This window comes from Gopherus evgoodei, chromosome 11, assembly GCF_007399415.2.
Source record: "Gopherus evgoodei ecotype Sinaloan lineage chromosome 11, rGopEvg1_v1.p, whole genome shotgun sequence".
NCBI lineage: Eukaryota > Metazoa > Chordata > Testudines > Testudinidae > Gopherus > Gopherus evgoodei.
In genome coordinates, this window is record NC_044332.1 from 71,261,715 (window position 1) to 71,281,601 (window position 19,887).

The following is a 19,887-nucleotide window of genomic DNA, read 5'->3' on the forward strand; positions in this document are numbered from 1 at the left end:
CCCAGTGAGGGTGGGGGGGATGCATCAGGCAAGGGACGGCGGTGGTGCTGCTGCTGGAGCCGCGCACAACAAAGGCACAAGGCGAAGCATCCCAGGGAGACACTGCAGCCGCCAGGTAAATAAAGCCTGGGCGCCGCAGGAGGGGAGGGGAACAAAGCAGCATGTACAAAGGAGGGAGGAGAGGGAAAAGCGGGTTTGCAAAAGCTGACGGGGTCTTGCAGTGGACGGTTGCAAGCGGTGGAGGGGGGTGTCACTTCGGTTTCCTTTCTGGGTTCAGTGAGGAAAGCAGCCGCTTTGTGCGCAAGCCACGCCAGTGAGCTATCCCCCACCCCAGCCACTGCCCGAGACCTGCCGTGTGTGCCTCCGGAGCAGGGCTGGGGGCCAGGAGCGTGCAGAGAAGCGGCCAAAGGCACAAAGTTGGGATTGAGTTTCTCCCGAGCGTGGCGGGGAAAGCGGAGAAGGGGGCTGGGTTGGAAGGAAAAGCGCAGGGGGGTTGTTTGGGAGTGAAAATGCCCCAGAGGCTGGACGCCTCTCCTGGGTTTCCCCGAAGGTGGCTGGGGGCTTTGCCAGGGTGGAAGGACTGGATGCGCCTTTCCTGGACGCCTTGATTACGAAGTTGCGATGCTAGTTTCCGTTAAATGCGTGAGCTCACCATGCTGTGAGCGAGGGGAGAAAACTGACAGCTGCCCACAGCAGACAATTAGTGACCAAAGCATGAATCCACTTAGTCTGTCACTTGCAAGTCTGTTTCCTCGCTGCTGGGTAAGTCATCCTCCTCCCACGGTGTGTTCTCCTTGCCTGCCTGAGAGGACTTGCAGCTAGGGTGAGCAGATGTCCGATTTACAGGGACAGTCCCGATTTTTGGGTCTTTTTCTTGTAGAGATTCCTATTACCCCCCACCCCCTCCTGATTTTTCACACTTGCTGTCTAGTCAGAGTACTTGCAGCAGGGGCGGATGGGTTAATGCCTTGTAACCCCCCTTCTTTTTCTGGGGTCTCTTCTCTTCAACCCCAGGGGGCTGATGTAGAAAGGATTGTTAAGAGCCTCTAGATTTGTACAGATTCTGGTTTAAAATTGTCTGGTTTGAAAGACATCCAGTACTTTATAGATAATCCATCTTCCCTATTCAGCACTGTTTTATTGACCATGCCTTGCTTGATGGTTGAGCCAGACAAATGCACCTTGCTCGGAGGAGGTCTGCAACAAAGGCGAATGGCTGCAAGAGGTGATACAGGGAGCTACAAGAGGTTTATAAGCAGACACGAGCATCCTTCACTGCCCTAGTCATTTGTCTGGCTTGAAATAGCAATTGGTAGGAGGTGTGTTGGCTTTTTCAAACATCAATTTAAATTTCTGCTTTCCATTGCCACTAGCTGTGCTTCCCCCTTCTCCGTTTTGGTCTCTCTCAGTTGCTCTTGGATGAAATAGCCATTACCAGCTACTTCTGCAGCCATCTCCTGGATTGTTTCACTGCTGGGGGGTGGGTACCTCTTCCAAAATACATTCACCTCTTTGCTGGCAAGCGTCTGATGCTCAAGTAGCTGTCTCATACCTGGGGAACCTGCATGCCAATTATGTACTTACTAGCTTTTTGTTACTGACAGTTAATAACAGTTCCCGTTGATGAATTAAAATGCATTGGTCTGGGGAGACTTTTCTCACACCACTCCTTTTCTGAAAGCTGATGCTGCACAACGATTTAAATGAACCCTCATCACCATTTTCTGCTTGTATGGATTGTTTAATAGCAGTAGTGGAGACAACTTTAAGAATTCACACATCAGCAGGGTAGAGAACACATCCAATTATAGAGGAATTGGTTCTATATGGAATAGATTATTTCTGCCATGTATGTGTACTAGTATTATTGTCAAAAAAGATTGAATAGCTTCCATCTAGCTCTTTAAATCTGCAGGATGCAAGTGAGTCATTTTTAATGAAATTTGCCATTCTGATTCATAACATCCTCATCTCCAGAATGCTTTATTTAATGTGTAGTGATGTCACACCCAAGAACTCTTGGCAAGGTTGTGCATTTGAGTCCATTCTGGTAGAAGTTTCAATGGATTATTGAAAAATGTCAGGTGCAACAAAATTCCCAAGAGGTTCTGTCAACAAAACAGGCAAAACCAGTCCTACCCCTGTTAGTTACACTGCAGCAATTCACAGGACTTGCTCCATTTCTCAGTTATACTTTCTCCCAAAAGCGTTACAAATAATAGCACAAAATATTCTTTAGTTGTATTACAATAGAGTCTGTAGGCCCATAGAGTGATTTCTTCCATTGACTGCTTTCAGAGTGCTTTACAAACACTAAAGCTCAGAGCACCCACATGCACCAGGAAAGTATTATTATTCCCATTCTACAGATAGAAAAACAGAAGTACAGGCAGCTTAACTGACTTGCAGAGAGAGAAAGAGAGGGAGGCAGACCAGAAATAGAGCCCAGAGGACTAGGCTCCTGAAGTCTGTGGTTTAGTCACTTGCCCCACTCCCTGCCATTGTTTCCAAAAGTAACTTGCCACAGTGATATTGTTGCTTGCTATCAGTGCCGTATGCCTGGAGCATTTGGGGGAAATGTTGCCGCACACATAGAGGACAGGGTTTTGTTGTTGTTGTGGTTTTAGTGTGATGATTAAGTGAGAAGGATGTTTTTGCAATTAAGACAGGACTGGGGCTCAGGAGATTAGTATTGTTGTCTGATCTTGGACAAGGCTCTAGAGTTCTCTGTTCAGTTTACCCAGCTCTAAAATGGTGATAGCAAATCTCTACTTGCCTGTGTAGCCTGCTTGGAGATCAGTGGTTATGTGCAAATGAGCACGATACAAGTGTTTGCCGGCAGTGGAATGCTATTTTATCAGCAGCAGTATCGCAGTAGCACCCGAGTGCCAGTCGTGGGCCACAGCCCCATTGTGCTAGGTGCTGGACAAACAAAACAAGGGGATGTTTGCCTCAAAGATAAGAGACAACAGGTGGAGACAGATGAGGGAGCCCCACAAAGAAATGAGACAGAATTGGTCAGGCAGTATTGGAACACTGACCAAATTCTCTCCTTGACATTGGAGAAAATCCAGAGTGACCTCATTGACTACAGCAGAATTGCATCATTATAATTGAGGAGAGAATTGGCCCCTACTTGAGATGAAAGGAATGTGTTTGCTTCCCTTCCCTAGGAAGTACTGAATGACATTTGGCACTTAGGCTACGTCTACACTACAGGATAAATTCGAATTAGCTTAAACCGATTTTATAAAACAGATATTATAAAGTCGATTGTGCGTGTCCACACTAGGCACATTAATTCGGTGGTGTGCATCCATGGTCCAAGGCTAGCGTCGATTTCTAGAGCGGTGCACTGTGGGTAGCTACTGTAAAATAATGAGGCCAATAACGTCGATTTGCGTCCACACTAACCCTAATCTGATATAGTAATATCGATTTTAGCGTTACTCCTCTCGTTTTGTAGGAGTACAGAAATCGATTTAAAGAGCCCTTTAAATCGATATAAAGAGCAGTGTAGTGTGGATGGGTGCAGCGTTAAATCGATTTAACGCTGTTAAAATCGGTTTAACAGCGTAGTGTAGACCAGGCCTACGTGAAAGGTTTCCTGCTTGTTGATCCTGCTCACTAGCCTCTCTGCATGATCAGGCTGGTGCTTTCCCTTAAGAGGCTCGTTTTCCTAATATCTGGGGGGCTTTTCAGCTAGTTTGACAGAAAGTTCATATTTTGCAGCTGTCTTACTGGAACAACCCACTCTCCCCTGCATGACTAATGGGGCCCCAGTTCTTGACCCTCCCAAGCTTCTGCGCAAAGAGAAAACAAGAGCAGATCATGCAGCCTTACACCAGCAGAGCACCACTGAGGACCTGACCTACTGGGTGAGGAGAAGATTGCTATGAGCTGCTAAGTGTAACTTGGGAGAAGAATGTTTGGCAGTCCTGTGATCATGTGTTGCCTGAGCCAGCGGGCAAGCAGGGGGAAGAGAGAGTGGGTTGGCCAGTGGTGGGTATATTAGGAAAACTGACCACTGTATAGAGAGCAGCATAAAGTACCACTTCAGTGGCATATAGCTCTTGTTCCAAACCTTTGCATGGGGTGGGGGTGAATTTAACCCATTTTGCATTAAACCATCATAAGTGAACCCTGACAGATGCATCAGCATCTCTCACATTGTCAAACATTTCACTGTTAGCAGGATAACTATATAACACTAGGGAGATACCACTGAGCTAGAGATCACAGGGATCCTGCAGGAATACACCTCTACCTCGATATAACATGACCCAATCTAACACGAATTCAGATATAATGCAGTAAAGCAGCGCTCCGGGGGGGCGGGGCTGCGCACTCCACAGATCAAAGCAAGTTCGACATAACATGGTTTCACCTATAACGCAGTAAGATTTTTTGGCTCCCGAGGACAGCGTTATATCGGGGTAGAGGTGTACTCTAGCTGCTAGCAAGAGTGATGTGTACAACAAGCAGCTTCTAAGAGGATAGTTTAGAGATGCCCAACACATAGCGGAGAAGGACATGTGGTTTAATCAATGTACATTTGGAAAATTACACCTTGTGAATTACAGTATTTTGGTAGGATCAGGAATAAGTCTGTTTTAAAATCTGCGTCATTGCACAAGTCATGAGGTTGTGTCCCTGCTTTGGAGTATGGGTTAGTTGCCAAGTGGCTTGGGGCTACCCAGAATTCACGTGTTATCTCATGCTCCTCTTCCATGCAGTAGTCAGTCTCTCTCTCTCTTTTCTAGGCTGTATTATTTTCATCTCTGCAACACAACATTGAACCACTGGATCAGCATCGAGTCCATCAGAATAGAAACAGGTCATTTTCCATAAAACCTTTAGCAGTCCCCTGTGAAGGCGGTTGGCACCAAAGATTAATTATACAGATACTAGGAGGAATTATAGGTGGAAAGCAATAAAACTAAAGGAAAGTTGAGGCTGAATCTGTCAAAACTTCCTGAAAGTGCAGTGTATTTGGCTACAGAAGTCCCTCCAGGAAAGTGGTGGAACCCCAGAGCTTAGCGCTTTCAAAGTTAGACTGAACAAAGAGTGATAAGTGTAGGGTAGGGTAGCATCCTGCCCTTGCAGAAGGGTTTCATAAATTACTTCTGGTTCCTATGAATCCAAGGAGCATGTGTCCCCTAAAAATGAGCTGCTGGGCCCTAGGAGTTCAAAGCATCAGTCATTGCTATCTTTTCTCAGCTCAAGCCATCTTCTCCACCGTGCTGAAAGCTGTTCTGGAAAAGTACAGAGCAAGCTTAGCTGTAGGGCTTCTACCATTGAGCGTTAGCCAATTGCTGTCATATCAGATTAGTTCAGTGTCACATTAGCACTCATTTATGTTAATGCAAATACAGCATGACTGCCCCGTAACACGATTGAATTACTGTATTTACAGCCTCATGATCGGGATAATTTAAAGGGAGGTTCTGATTATGAAACCATGGACTTCCCCAAGGTGACTCCTCTTGCTCTGGCTGCTGCTTCTGAAGAGTCTAACTAGGAATTTTTTGTCCATTTGGAGTTTGGGCAGCAGGGAAGAAAGATGGAGGGTGTTTGGTTTTAGTACAGTTATATGTAGTAAGCACTGATGCAGCTACGCAATTGTCCTTTATTGCACCACAGATTGTGTACAGTATGGGTAGCAACAGTGCAAGCTTCCCACACTTTGCCCCCCCAATGCACTCCAACCCCAGCCAGAATAGCTCTCTACATAGAGAGTTCTTGGCCTCTGAGGAGACTTCACACAAGGGTATCATTTCTGTGGACATTAGTCGAGTAAGGAGCTGGACTGAGACTCACCCAACCCATTCCACAGATACAGGGGAGGTTAAAAATTTTTTTTGCAGAGAATCTTATATACACATGGCCCAATGTATGACATGAATGTATTGATGACACTAAGATGGCATGATGCAGCCCAAAATGCTTATGCAAGCTAACAAACAAGTTCTGTTCAACAGCTCCATGCTGCCTGTTTTTCCTTAGGGTATCTGCAGATTTGAGGAGGAAAGTGTCTGTGTGGCCAGGATTCAAAAGTTACATTGGTCCAAGGGCCGTGATGTGTTAGAACAGGTCTTTGCTTAGGGTCAAGACAGCTCTGCTGCTCAGAGGAATCCCCGACTGTTGTAAGGTCTGATGGTTCATGAGCCAGTAATGGAAAGCTAGGAACCTCAGAAGTTTTGTGTAGCGGACATTCAGCACCCTTGAAACGTTAGGCAGCAGCCATGCTTTAGGACCTGTAGTCAGTGAGCAGTCATTGCTGGAGTCACTTTGACAGAACAGGGTTACACTTCCAAGGCCAGGAAAGGTTTCTGTCCCTAAGCCTGGAGCGGTGATCAGAAACAAGCACCATTTCGCCCAAGTGCATCACTACCAAGCTGAACTTAAAAAGGGGCGGGGGGGCAGAGAAAGGAGGGAGGTGTTTTCTCATGACTAACTCAAGTCATGGCTGGAATATTAATTGGCTATTTGATGAATCTAACAAATTAGAGATAGAAGAGACCAACTGGCTAGATGACCTCATTGTGGGGACAGTATATTTAGTCCAGTCCAGGTTTGATTCCGCTATAGAGCTTTATTCCAATAAACTACTAAACTTGTTTCTCTTTCCCCTTATCCTCTCCTCAAAGGTAACCCAAAGCCCTTTAGTCGCACGTCATGTATTTACATTTTGCAAATGAATCTTTCAGGGATTGAAAATGTGTCTAGCACCTAGATTTCTGTGCTCCCTGCATGCTTACGGAGCTGTCTGCCCTTCAGGAGACACATGCAACTGCAGCAGATGCTAGTGGGAGTTCCACATATGTATTGAGGGAAGAACCTGACCCTCTGGAACTGCCTTTTGAAGTGAATAGCAGTGGTGCCAATATGCAGAACACATTGTTAGAGCCATGCCAGGGAATGACACACTCATCTCTTGGCTTTTCAAGGATCCATGAGCAATTTTGGCAGTGCATCACATCAGGAGCCATTTGTTCACCAAACATTGACAAAGTGGAGTCGCTTTGTAATATAAAAAGACATTTAGCAATCCAAATAGTCAGTCATTAGGCAAAAGCTGACAATAGTTTTGACTGCAAGCGATTCATGTGATCATCAAGGCAGAACTCTTGCATTTCCATTCAGGGTGCCAGGTTCTTCCTTCAAGGAGAGAGGATGGTCCGGAGAAGGTTATTTGTGTAACTTAGTGTCTTTGAGCCAAGGTATCAATCACTCAGTAGAGGTGAGAGAACATAGCAGAAGACCCTCTGGCATAGCTCCTGTTTCCTAGACACTGGTTGTAAGTTTGCAGTGGTGTTGGACCCTGGACATCAGATAGACAAGGTGGTGAGGTAATGAAGAGCTCTGTGTAAGCTCGAAAGCTTGTCTCTTTCATCAACAGAAATTGGTCCAATAAAAGGGATTACTTCACTTATTGTCTCATTAGTTGAGAGTGTCATATCCAATCAGCAGATCTGTTGTGACAGATTTAGTCACAGAATTCGTAGTCTGATTAATTAAAGACAAGGTGAGTGAGGTAATATCGTCTTCTATTGGACCAACTTCTGTTGATGAAACAAGCTCTCTCTCTCTCACCAACGGAAGTTGGTCCAAGTTGGCCTCACTCACCTTGTCTCTCTAATAGCCTAGGACCAGTACAGCTATAGCTACACTGAATAGCCTGATTTATGAAAAACCAACAGCCAGAACTTGGTGGGGGAGGTTATGAATCACCGCAGGTTACAGCATGGCTTTGTAGAGAGGCATGCCCGAGAAATGGCACATGGGTAAGATGGCTGGGTTTAGAAGTGTGAGAAAAGTACTGATTGAGGAATATCTTCAACCAGACTTATGCAGATGGCCCAGAGCTGAGCTCGCCCCATCCCAGATGGGGAAGGCAAACTCATAGGAGTTATATATAGTAAATGGAACAGCTGGATTTTGTAGCAAGATTAAGGCTGGGTCCTTGGAATCCAGATGGCAGTGAATCAGTGACCAGACATCACAGCACATGGCTGATTGATAGTGTTCCCCTCATACTTGGCTTAGGCACTCCTCTGAAGAGGTCTCCTCATCCTCTCCCAACTGGCACTTGGTAAAATGTTGGTCTTGACCCTCAAAATATGTTAAGTTCTTGGTTTGATAGTGCCAGAGTTATGTCAGGGGGCAAAGGAGGAGTACAAATGCTTTTCCAACAGAAAAACAAACAAGTAGGTGAGCAACTACTTTACACGCACCACTTGAATCACTAATTACGTCTGGTGGTTAATCAGGGTATGGGAAGAACACAGCAGCGTCAGATTTGTTCTCAAATTGTATATCTCTAGATAATTTTTTTTCATAGGCACCAAGTACGCATGCTGTACAAAAACCAGGTGTAGACCAGGGAAGATTGGCCTGGCTCATTCCCTCTGCTTCTGCAAATGGAGGGGACTGAGATCTGGCAGATTGCCCTGCGGGAACAGGGAGTGGAGTAGAACGTCTGTAGCATCATCTCCTTCCCTTCCCCTAGGAGCCTGCAGAAATCCCTCCTCCTGGGCTCTGAATGAAGCAAAGTGGCTCCACAGAGTGTGAGGGAGGGTGCAGCCATGGACCATCCATTCTCTGCGGCATCATTCTCTGCTCAACTCCCAGATTTGCCAATGCTACTCTGGCTCCAAGGAAAGGGGCCACAGAATGGTGCAGAGGGGCTGATCTTTCACTATAGACATCCCCATGATTCTTTGGCTTTTCCCTACGGATCTGCAACACTGGGAGGCCTCACCCCCAGCTCACCCACCTGAGGAGACTATGAGGTGAGAATTGTTAGGCTCTGTTCCAGCAGATTATCCTTCCTAAATCCCTGTGTCACTCAGAGCTCTGCTGCATACAGACCTTCTGCTATTTCCCTGTTCCATCAACTCAAGGAGAAAGCATCAGCCTTCTGATGCAGAGTTCAAACCTTCTGCACACATGTGCAGGGTGCTGCCTGCAACAGGGAGATTTTTCCATGGCTATTAGCAGATAGCTGTCAGTATGATAGTACCATTGGGGCCGTGTTTGTTTTTGTCCCAGGACACAATCCGAATGCTTGGCATGTCAAGATGCCAAAAAAACAATGTAATGTATCTCCACTGTTATTCTTTTCTGTTGTAGTTTTAACCTTAATTGGCATGACCATGAATTGAACCACAGTCCTGATTGCAAACGAATCTGGAAGATAGCTTTTAGCTTTCCATACTGCTCCAGGAGATCCACACTGGAATCTTCATTGCTCATTTTGCATGAATCTGCTCTGGTTATGTCCGCAACCATGTTGCGACAGTTCAGTTGTACGCTGCTAGAGTGTGGTCACGGGGTTTTTTGATAGAGCAGCACTAGTCATAGAAGCTGTGTACTAGAACCCAGCGTTGCTTGTGGAAGCCATTTAAGGCTGGACCATATTTTTGGAAATAGTTGCTTTATGCTCTGAGGAGTTAGGTGCCCTCACAGCTTTCTTTATATCTGAAAGATTAGGATAGTGTCTTTAGGCAGACTGATGCACGTAAGCAAATATACAGGAGGCAGGGATGCTGGAACAATTTGTACAGTGGGGGTGCTGAGAGCCATTGAACCAAACTGTAAACCCTGTATATAATGGAAACCAGTTCAAGCCAGGGGGTGCAGCGGCTCCCCCAGCAGGGGCGGCTCCAGGCCCCAGCACATCAAGTGCGGGCTTGGGGCGGCAAGCCGCAGGGGGCGCTCTGCTGGCGCCGCGAGGGTGACAGGTAGACTGCCTTTCATGGCTTACCTGCAGAGAGTCCGCTGGTCCTGTGGCTCCGGCTGACCTCCTACAGGCGTCTGCCAGAGCCGCGGGACCAGCGGACCCTCCGCAGGCAAGCTGCCGAAAGCAGCCTGCCTGCCGTGCTTGGGGCGGCAAAATGCCTAGAGCTGCCCCTGTCCCCCAGCACCCTTAGTTCTTGCACCTATGCAGAAAGGGTTGGATTAACTGAGGGACATTCAAGTTTTTTTGCAGGGTGTGTGGAGGGGACGGGCGGGGAAGGACGGGCAACAGGACAGTGGAAGCCTTGCCAGTTAATAACACCTTTGATGATGATAAACAATTTTAAAAGTATAACTATGCAGTCTGCATTAAAGAGCTCAGAACACTTTTCATGTATAAAGGGGACTATTGAGAGGTCAGTTTAGGTTGCATGAAAACAACCCTATTAATCTAAAAAGTTTTCCATTACACTGGGGTTTTAGATTCAATGTAGTTTGACTTTTTGAATAGTTAACACTCACCCAGCCCTCTTGGTTTGCCCTACTTGCCCAGTTGTTTACTCTTTGTTTCTCATTAAGAGACTCACCGCCATGCTGTCCTTAGGAGGAGTCTGGAGCAGTATTGCCAGCTCTTGTGGCTTTATCACAAGTCTTAAACCCCAGCTCCTGGAATCAAGTGATGAGAGAATCTCTGCTTTCATTTTCAAATGAATGAAAGGTTCTAGTGCAGGGGTTCTCAGACTTTTGTACTGGTGACCCCTTTCACATAGCAAGCCTCTGAGTGTGACCCTCGCTTATACATTAAAAACACTTTTTTATATATTTAACACTATTATAAATGCTGGAGGCAAAGCAGGGTTTGGGGTGGAGGCAGACAGCTCGTGACCCCCCCATGTTATAACCTCGCAACCCCCGAGGGGTCCCAACCCCCAGTTTGAGAACCCCTGTTCTAGTGGTAGTGGAGAAAGCTTGAAAACCCAAATCCCAGTGGCTCAAAAAGCAGGAGGCAAATAGAAAACTTGGAATGTATTGTTATTTAAACATTTGTGAATTTTGAATACTTGAGGATAGTGATATCATTGGAGTCTCAGGCTGATTTACATTTGGACTCTAAAAACCCTCCCTTTTCAGAATGTCTGCCTCTTTCTCACCTCCCCACCACATGCAGCTGAGCCACCATTTTACAGGTTACTACTTTATGTTTAAAAAAAATATAAATAGAACACACACTATACAATGAAACCTTACAAAGTAAGGCAACCCTATGATATTGGCTACCAGACCCCTAACTGCACAGAGCATTTGTCATAGACGTAAATGTTTGTGACACAAAGTGGAATTCTTGTCAGATGGCATTTGGTGTTATGCTTAGCCAACTAGAATCACAACTGGACCTGAATAAAATTTTGCCACAGAAAACAGCCTTATATGAGGGTCAGCATAGATCAGGATTCCCTTTCATGAAGTGCATGGACTCACCGCTGATTTACAGGGTACACTTGTAACCTATTGGAGAGTGGGTTGTACGGGGTCTACCAGTGGCACAGGATAGCAATTTGTTACAACCCTACTTAGAGGGTGTTAACAGCTTGCATGTTTAACTCTGGAGATCTCCACTTTGATCCCAGGCATGTCAGCCCAGATGGTGACTGCCACACCGCCAAAAGAAAGGTTAACATCCAGCACCCGACCTTTTGTCTAGGGTTGGTAGCAGGATGACTTTCTAAAGCCAACTTCATCTTCACCAGAGTTCCACCGAGCTGTGTTCAGAAATATGAGTAGCAGCTCGAGGGCACTCCACGTTTATATAGGTGTAACAGCAGGGGTAGGCAACCTAAGGCATGTGTGCCAAAGGCAGGACGCGAGCTGATTTTCAGTGGCACTCATACTGCCTGGGTCCTGGCCACCAGTCCAGGGGGCTCTGCATTTTAATTTAATTGTAAATGAAGCTTCTTAAAACGTTTTAAAAACCTTATTTACTTTACATACAAAATAGTTTAGTTATATATTAGTTATATATTATAGACCTATAGAAAGAGACCTTCTAAAAACATTAAAATGTATTGCTGGCACAGGAAACTTTAAATTAAGAGTGAATAAATGTAGACTCGACACACCACTCCTGAAAGGTTGCCGACCCCTGTGTAACAGCAATGGCTCACCAGTAGCCAATGGAGTCCCTCCAGATTTACAGCAGTGTAACAGAGCAGAAGGTAGCTCGTGACTTTAGGAGGGTTATAAGGGAGAAATTTAGGTCCCTGGGGTTCATTTGGGTGTTCCTGGGCAGAGATGGGCCCAGAGAAGGCTTGTTCAGCAATCGGCTCCTTATTACACTCCTTGGGGTGGAATGGGGGAGGGAAAGCTCTTACTCAAGACAGTTTAGTAATAAGGATGAACTCCACTATGAGCACATGCAGAGTTGTGAATAATGACACCAAATGGCAGGTGCTACAGAAAGCTTGTGTATTAAGAGGGTCTCTTTGGCAGGACAGCAGGAAGGGGACATGAAGGTTTCAGCACCTCTATATAGGTGTCTGGGCAAAACACACAGATTATTTATTTGGGAGTGTGGGGGAGGGGAAGAGAGGGACACTTAAAGCCTTGGTGCAAGACATCAACCAGGGCTGGTTTTAACTGATGAGGGGCAGGTAGGACTCTTGTGAGGAAGCCACTCTCAAAGTTACTGATTATTTACCTGTCTGAGACAAGGCCGTATTGTGTAAAAGAAAATAAAGACACACTAACCCTCATTATACCCACAGCAGCCTGTACAGGTAAATAATCCCACACCTTGGTGTTGTTACCATCTGCCAATTTGTTTCCAGAGCTTTCAGTGGGAGAATCCTGCTCACTTCCAGAAAGGGTCTCACTCAGCATTGTCAAACAGCCTCCTCATTGACTGCCATGAGTCTGACCTCTCAGATGCAGTTAGCCAGGTTAAATCTTACTCTTAGGAAGTCATTTGGACACCTGGATCTCAAAGCTGCCTATGTAACACCTCTCCTGGCAGATGTGAGAGCAGCATACAGCATTAGGGCTGGTCTTCAGTACAGCAGCTATTGCTAGTTAGCACCTAAGCTAGCCTAGTGTGAGTGAGTGCCCTCATCAGCACCCCTCCCCTGGGCCAGCTAGCTCAAGTTGAAAGCACCACATAACTCCAGCTGGGGAATTGCATGCAGCTAGCAGTCAGGTTAGGGGAAACACTCCCATAAACACAGCAGCAAATACCAGCACTATAAAATAATCACTCACTGTAGCAGTTTCATCTGTAGATCCCAAAATGCTGTAGAAAGGAGGACAAAGTATATACAAAATAACACAATGCTGTATGCAGATAGTCTCCCCACCCTGCTCTGAGCATCCACACACAGAACATAGAGCCAAACTTACCCCCTTCCTAGGATGCAGATTTATCAGCTACTAAAACAACCATCACACCCAGCTGGCTATTTCTAGAGTGTCCCACAGCCCTGCCTTCATATTTGTTCTTCATAGTCTCCTAAAGGCTCCAAGCCCGTCTTATTCTCCCGTTGGTGTTAAGTGAATACACCTGCTTGTGTAAGTAAGCAGCAGTTTACCTTGCACCTTCATGTGGAGTTCAGGCAGCTGGTAAAGGGGTTTCACAGCAGACTCCTGCCTGTCTCTTCAGGGACCCAGTCTGCTGCCCTGTGATATCTGCATACAGGTTATCTCTTGGTGTGCTGGAGGATGGGCCTTGCTTGTACCACCAGACTCAGAAACTTCCTGGACTATGATCAGAAGAACTGGGTAACCCCACAGGGCTCAGCCAGAGCATGGGGCTGCCTGCCCTGCACGTCCTCTGTTGTGTGTTCCAAGCAGTAAGGGCAGCCTTCCCTCCTGCTTCTCTTGCTGTCCTCAGGTGGGTCCTGCAGGAGGGTGCACCCCATCCATCCCTCAACCCTGGCCCTCTAGTCACTGGATCCCTGTCCCAGGAGCCTTCCTGGCTACCTGTCATGCTGCCTGAGCCTGCACCACAACATCCACCTCAGAACCATGCCCTCATGTATGTGCTCGTGTTTCATATCATCCACTTCTTCACCCTCATGTCGTGCACCAACACCAAATGGTAGGACCTGTGACCACCTGAGGAGGGCAAGGAACCCCAATGGGCCAGCCCATACTCCACTCTGGTTCCAAGGCTGGCTGTGGATATTAGCTGGTGGCTCCTGCACAGAGCCATGAGTACAGGTGTGTACCTAGTGCAGTTCACAAACCCCTGCAAACACCAGGCTGCAGCCCCTCTTCCCGCTTCTCTAGAACCTCTTACTGAGGGTCTGGCTGCACTTCTCCCTGCACCTCCTGATTTATGCACACCCCATTCATGGCCCACAGAGTCACAGGACCTCCTCATCAACCTCCTCCTGGCACTGGTCAAGATGGCTGTCTATCACTCCAGGAGGAAGAAGCTGGAATGAGGGATGGGTGTGTGTGTCCTCTGCAGCTGTGTGCCTATTTCTGGTCCCTTGTCCGCTCACGTCTCCAGGCAAAGTTCTTCATGGCAGTGTCCGCTTACTTCTTAGATGCCTCTGAGGAGCCATAGGTGCTGTCTGGGGTTCTCTGCTCAGTGTCCTCCCCGGGTTCCCTCATTTTTAACCTTTGACTTCACTCCCAATCTTTTTTCTTTTTTGTTATCCCAAGTATCAACTTGTGTCCTGGGTTTAGTGGGTCCTCCCCATTAGTTGAGGGAGTGGGCCTTTTGTTTTGGGTGGGCCTAGACCTGCCTGTCCCAGTACTTGCAAATAGTAGGAAGGGGTCAGCGTTCCAAGTGCATCGCCCCCATAATGGGTCAGAGTATCAAAAGAGCTCAGCTGCCATATGGACACCAAAACAGGAGCCAGGTTTCCAAAGCCCCAAACACACTGAGCTGGTTTGAAAATTTGGCCTCTTATTTTGGTGTTGAAATAGGAGCAGAGCTTTTCTGAAAACGTGACCCCAGTTGTGGGTGCTGAGCCCTTTTAAAAATCCAGCTCATGTTGCTATTTGTTGGAGGATCTCAAAGTGCTTTGGAGAGGTATTATTAGACGTTGGTCCGTCAAGAGAAACTGAGGCACAGTGAAGTCGAGTGACTGCCAAATGCTACAGAGCATGACAGGGGCAGAACCAGAACCCAGGTCTGCTGACTCCCAGTCCTAGGTTCTATCCACTGGGCTCTGTCTCCTCTCATATATAATTATGCAGTAAAAATAACATAGATAATCTTCATTAGATTACCGACATATGAAAACATAGACATTGTGTTATAAATTATGCTAATGTGTAAAAATTCCCAGTAACAAAGTACATCCATGCACTGGCGTTTGCCACATACACAATTTAACAGCTGTCTAATTCCATTGACGTCAGTAGGAGTGCCACAGATGGAAGGAGTGCAGAATGTGTAATAAGAGAGGCACAGGATGGATTAGAGAGAATTGAGTACAGAGAATGGCTGGAACCTAAACTCATCCTTAAAAAAGAAGAACCTTATTTTACCCATGTGCAATTTACAGATGTCCAGCAACTCTGACCTATGTAAAAACAGCCAGTTGTAACCTGAAAGTTGAGAAAAGGATGGGTCCTAAAAGACTGTGGGCACTTAAAGGGCTGCTGTCACCACACTACTGGAGCATGTCAGACTTTTAAACATGTTTTCCCCACAGCCCTGGGAGTTAGGGCTATGCTACCATCCCCATTTTATAGATGGGAAACTGAGGTACAGAGAGACTTGCTAAAGGTCATATGGAAATCCATAGCAGAGCAGGGATTTGAACCCACACCTCCCCAATCCTAGGCTAGGCACATAATCACTGAACTGGACTGGACTGTCTTTCCACTTGTTGATGGGGGGAGATGCATCCCTACCTGGCTTTTTGTGGGGAGGGTTGGGCAATGTAATCACCCAGGGGAGGTGGGACTCCCCAGCACTGCCACATTCCCGCTGAAGTCTATGGCCAGATCTGCTTTGATTTCCCAGAGGGCTGGATCAGACCCTATATTACTATAGTAAGACACAGCATCTCCCAGTGCCTCCATTCACCCCTCTGTAAGCAACATTGGAAATCCCCCCTGAAGCTGCCACGGGGTGGGGATTACAGGCTAGGGGGCCCACCCCCAACAAGACAACTGCAGGGAGGGGAGGGGGCCTTCCTGAGTTCTGGTGGCTCAGCTGCATACTTCTTGAGGCCAGTTATTCCCATTAAGATCACGTAAAATCACCCAGGGTGCACATGCATTTTCCACCTCTTCCACTGTTGAGGCGGCTCCCAGTCTTTGCAGTACTGGGCCAGGCAGGAACATGGAGCTGGTGGCAGGTTGGGGTGGGGACGAGAGGTGAGCCCCTAGGTCCTGCCTGCTGATATGGCTCCAGGTGGAGGCATCTGAAATAGAAAACTTGCCCCTCCTCTCCTCCTTCACCTCCCAGAGCCATTTGTTTGTAACACACACACACTCTCTCTCTCTCTCTCTCTCTCTGCTGTGGTGGGCCCTGGAGGCAGCTCCTCCATCTCACTTGCCCCTGTCTTATCTGCAGTGCTGTCCTGCCCTCTCGCCGTCTGCTGTACCCTTCGCCCTTCAGCGCAGGCCTCTACATTCCTCTCACCAGAAGCGACTTGTGGGGAGGCATGTGAGCTCATGTGACTGCACCCCCCCCCCAATTTCTACCTTCCATTTAGCACAGAGGTTTTCAAACTGTGGGGCGCACCCCCCTTGTTTGAAAACCATCACCTCCTGCCAGGAGCTGGCAGATCAGAAGCTGGGTGGAGCTGTCCGGCCCAGTCGGGGCCCTGGCTCTTCGTGCTGTGGGAGCTGGAGTGCTGGCTGGCTGCCCAGCAGCCCTCCCTGTCCTGCTCCCCAAGCCGGGCCACCTCTGCATGGCCGGGCACTCCCCAGGCAGGGCGGGCAGCACAGCTCTGAGCTGCACCCCTCCCAGATGTGCTCTTGCCTCTCCCCTGAAGGAGCCCAGTGCTTGCTGGCGATGCCCCCGCAGCTGGCCCTGCCTGCCGAGACCAGCTGCCATGAGATGCTCCCTGAGGTGCTCACTCGCCACTGCCCTGGCGCTCCTGGCTCTGCTGCTGCTCCTCAGCCCAGAGGCGACACGTGGGGCAGTCACGTGCGCCCCTTTAAATTGTGCCCCCTCATCAAGAGTTACTCATCGTCTCTGCCTCTCACCTCCTCTCTGTGCCTGTGTTTGCTCATTAATCACCTCCCCAGGTACCCGTCCTACGGCTCCGCTCTCATCCCATGCTGGCGTGGCTGATTAGCTGGACACGGGGCCCCCGCAGTGAAGAAGGATGTGCTGTCTCTGTGCTTGACACAGCACTTCTTCCGTTTGATTGGAGGGCACCTCTGAGCCCAGCTGAGCTGCTTCAGAGTGCGGTGTTGGCACCTCAGAGGAAGGCCTGGCATGGAGGCAGGTGGTTCTGAACAAAGATTGTTCCTGAAAGAGGTGCCCAAGTCCAGCCATACTTTGAATCAGGTATCACACCTAAACAGTCAGACCCCTGCGAGGTTACTCTCCAGGAGTGTCTGTGGGAGCAATGGAGACTAACCCTTACCCACCCACTGTGTTTTTGGCAGGCTCTGGTCTTTTCGTGGTCTGTTCCCTTGCGGGTGTGTAGCAGGGTCTGGGGGTAGGTGCGTTTGTAGGAGCACAGCAGAGAGCATGCTGAAGGGGTGGGTGTGTAGCACAGAGGGGAAGGTGAGTGCATAGCAGAGGTGGGTGGGAGGCGCATTGTGGGGTTTGTAGCAGAGAGGGGAGCTGGCAGAGGTCCAGCAGCCCCAAAGAACGGGGCAATGGCAAGAGCGTGTGCTTTGCTCAGAAAGGGCAAATGGATTCCACAAGTGCTCCTGGGTGACTGGCGGAGGGGCCCTGCATAGAAATGCCGGGAGCTTTTGAGACTGGCAGCAGGCCAGCGGCACCATTCCATGTGACAAAGAGTCAGGAAGAAAAAGCCTCACTCCTAAATAGATTTTTCCCCTCTTTGTTATTGCTGCGGCTATTCGTTGCCATGGCACCACAATTATTAGAAGGGGCCAATGGGTTTAACTGCCCTGGCTTCAGTGGAGTTATGCCTGGGTTGAATTTGGCCCATAGATTTTAATTACCATCCACTAAGGACAAGATCCGATGGGGCTGCACTGATTTTATTTTCTCTTAATTTATTACAATGCTCTGGGTGTAGACTAATTTTTCCAGCTCAATGTTTATTATTGATTCACTCTGCCTTGCAACAGGAAGAGCGAGCGCCATGATAAACAGACTGCGGGGGTGGCAGGTGTCAGTGCAACTGGTGTCCTACGCTGGAACGTTGGGTCTGATTCTCCTCTCGCTCATGCTAGGGTGACTCCATTGACTTCAGCAGTTATTTACACCCGGGGAAGTGAGAGGAGAATCCAGGCCCATTGTGCTGCAGCTGCTTATGGAAGCTTCCCACTGTTATCCCTAGATGCCTTGCAGCAGCAGCAATACACACTGCCTTTCCTCCCTCTCCATTATCCCTGGGCGCAAAGCTGTGATGCGTGCCGGCAAGATAGAGGCTCATGCGGCCATAATTCCAGCAGCTCCTGAACCAGATGTGGAGCCTCAGCAATAAAAGGAACCAGAGGGTTTGGTGAGTATCCCATCTGTTATGGGATACTTGCCGTGCAGCTAGGGTCAAAGAGCTTCAGTTCCTGCATGTTGCTTTGGAGCGTTATAGAGAGCAACAGGCCAGCTGCCAGGTCCGGACCTGCACACCCACAAGGCCTGGGCACGCTCTGATCTGGAGGCTTTGGCCCCACCTTTAATTCATACACTTACTAGGATCCAGGGGCCCCCTTCACCTTCTCACATCTGCAGCAGGAATTCTGTTGGCCCATGGGACTGGCTTTTAGCCAGCTGAGTGGGGTGGCCACTTGATGATCGTACTTGCCTTCTCCCCTGCCCAGCCCCAGACTTGGTTTGCTAGAGCAGAGGCAGCTGGGAAAGCAATTTATTTTCAGTCATTACCTTAAGCCAGCTCTGAGCTGGAGCAGCCATGGCCCTGAGCCTAGCCCTTTTAATTACAGGCGTGGGAGCTAAGGAGACTAAGAAAGATGAAATGGAGCATCCCAGCAGAACTGCAGGGCAGTTCTGCACAAGGACCATTAATGAAACATCTTGGTTGCTGTGTCATGCTCTGTTGTGGGGCCACAACACTCAAGAAAATCGGTTGCTATGTTTCTGTGCCACTCACACGGATCAGGTGCTGATGTTATACCAGTTTACACTGGCCGTTGGTGCATCACTGTTAAAACAATGGGCTCTCCACCAGCAGAGCCATGGGCCTCTCTGTTTCTCTTGCCAGTCATATGCCAAACTAGGACGCCTCAGCAGCAGGGGAGAGAGATGACAACCATAAACCCTTCTGATAGACAAAGGGTCACCTTTACTCCTGGTGCAAAAGGGTAACACTCCATTGAAATCAATATCAGTGTCCATTTGCCTCAATAGAGAATTTGGCCCCAAAGGCGCACGCTCTGTTGGTAGTGGTAAAGCGGGAACTCTGCTAAGAGCCAGGACTCCCACTAAATGGCTTGCAGGGCAGAGAATTGAACTGTAGCGCTAGCAGTAATGTGCAGCGCACATTTCATCATGAAGAATCACAGAACGGATCATTCCCCCACCACCAAAAAGCAGCTGCCTCCGTGGAATAGGAACAGGCACCAGCAGAGAACTGGAGATGACAGAGCTGAGTTCTCATTATTTGGGACTGCAAATAATCCCGCCTCACATTCTCCCCCACTTTCTTCTTTCAAATAGGCCCTAGACTGCAGAGAGGCCTTTCGTATCTTTCACCAATACTATTTCATGGGCCCCCTTCTCTTGAAGGCCAAGGAAGATTGGATGGAAGACCAACCAACTGAATTGGAGACCATCAATGCTGTTCCTTTAGGGTCCAGAGAGGTCGCTGTTTCATGACCGAGCACTTTCTACTCCGTCCACTCCACTCCTGCATATCAGGGCAGAGCTTTCACAGCCCCTGGGCCAGCCCTTTCAGCATATGACGCACGGGTTACTTTCGTAACCGACGTGGGTTCCTTCTAACTAATGTGATTACAGGGCAGAATGTAGTTTGTGGGGAAATGGGGGAGGTTACAGCCCTCTTGCTGAGCAGAAGTTTTTCCACG

At 48.2% G+C, this 19,887-nt stretch overlaps 1 protein-coding gene across 2 annotated transcripts in view; it reads left to right on the plus strand.

Moving 5' to 3' along the window:
* The window catches only part of LOC115659983 (myosin-M heavy chain-like), a 100,700-nt gene continuing 80,813 nt past the window's right edge, over window positions 1–19,887 (plus strand). For both annotated transcript variants that reach the window (XM_030580842.1, XM_030580843.1), the window contains exon 1: window positions 1–115. The gene's annotated coding sequence lies outside the window, so the exon portion shown is untranslated. The remainder of the gene's footprint in view (window positions 116–19,887) is intronic.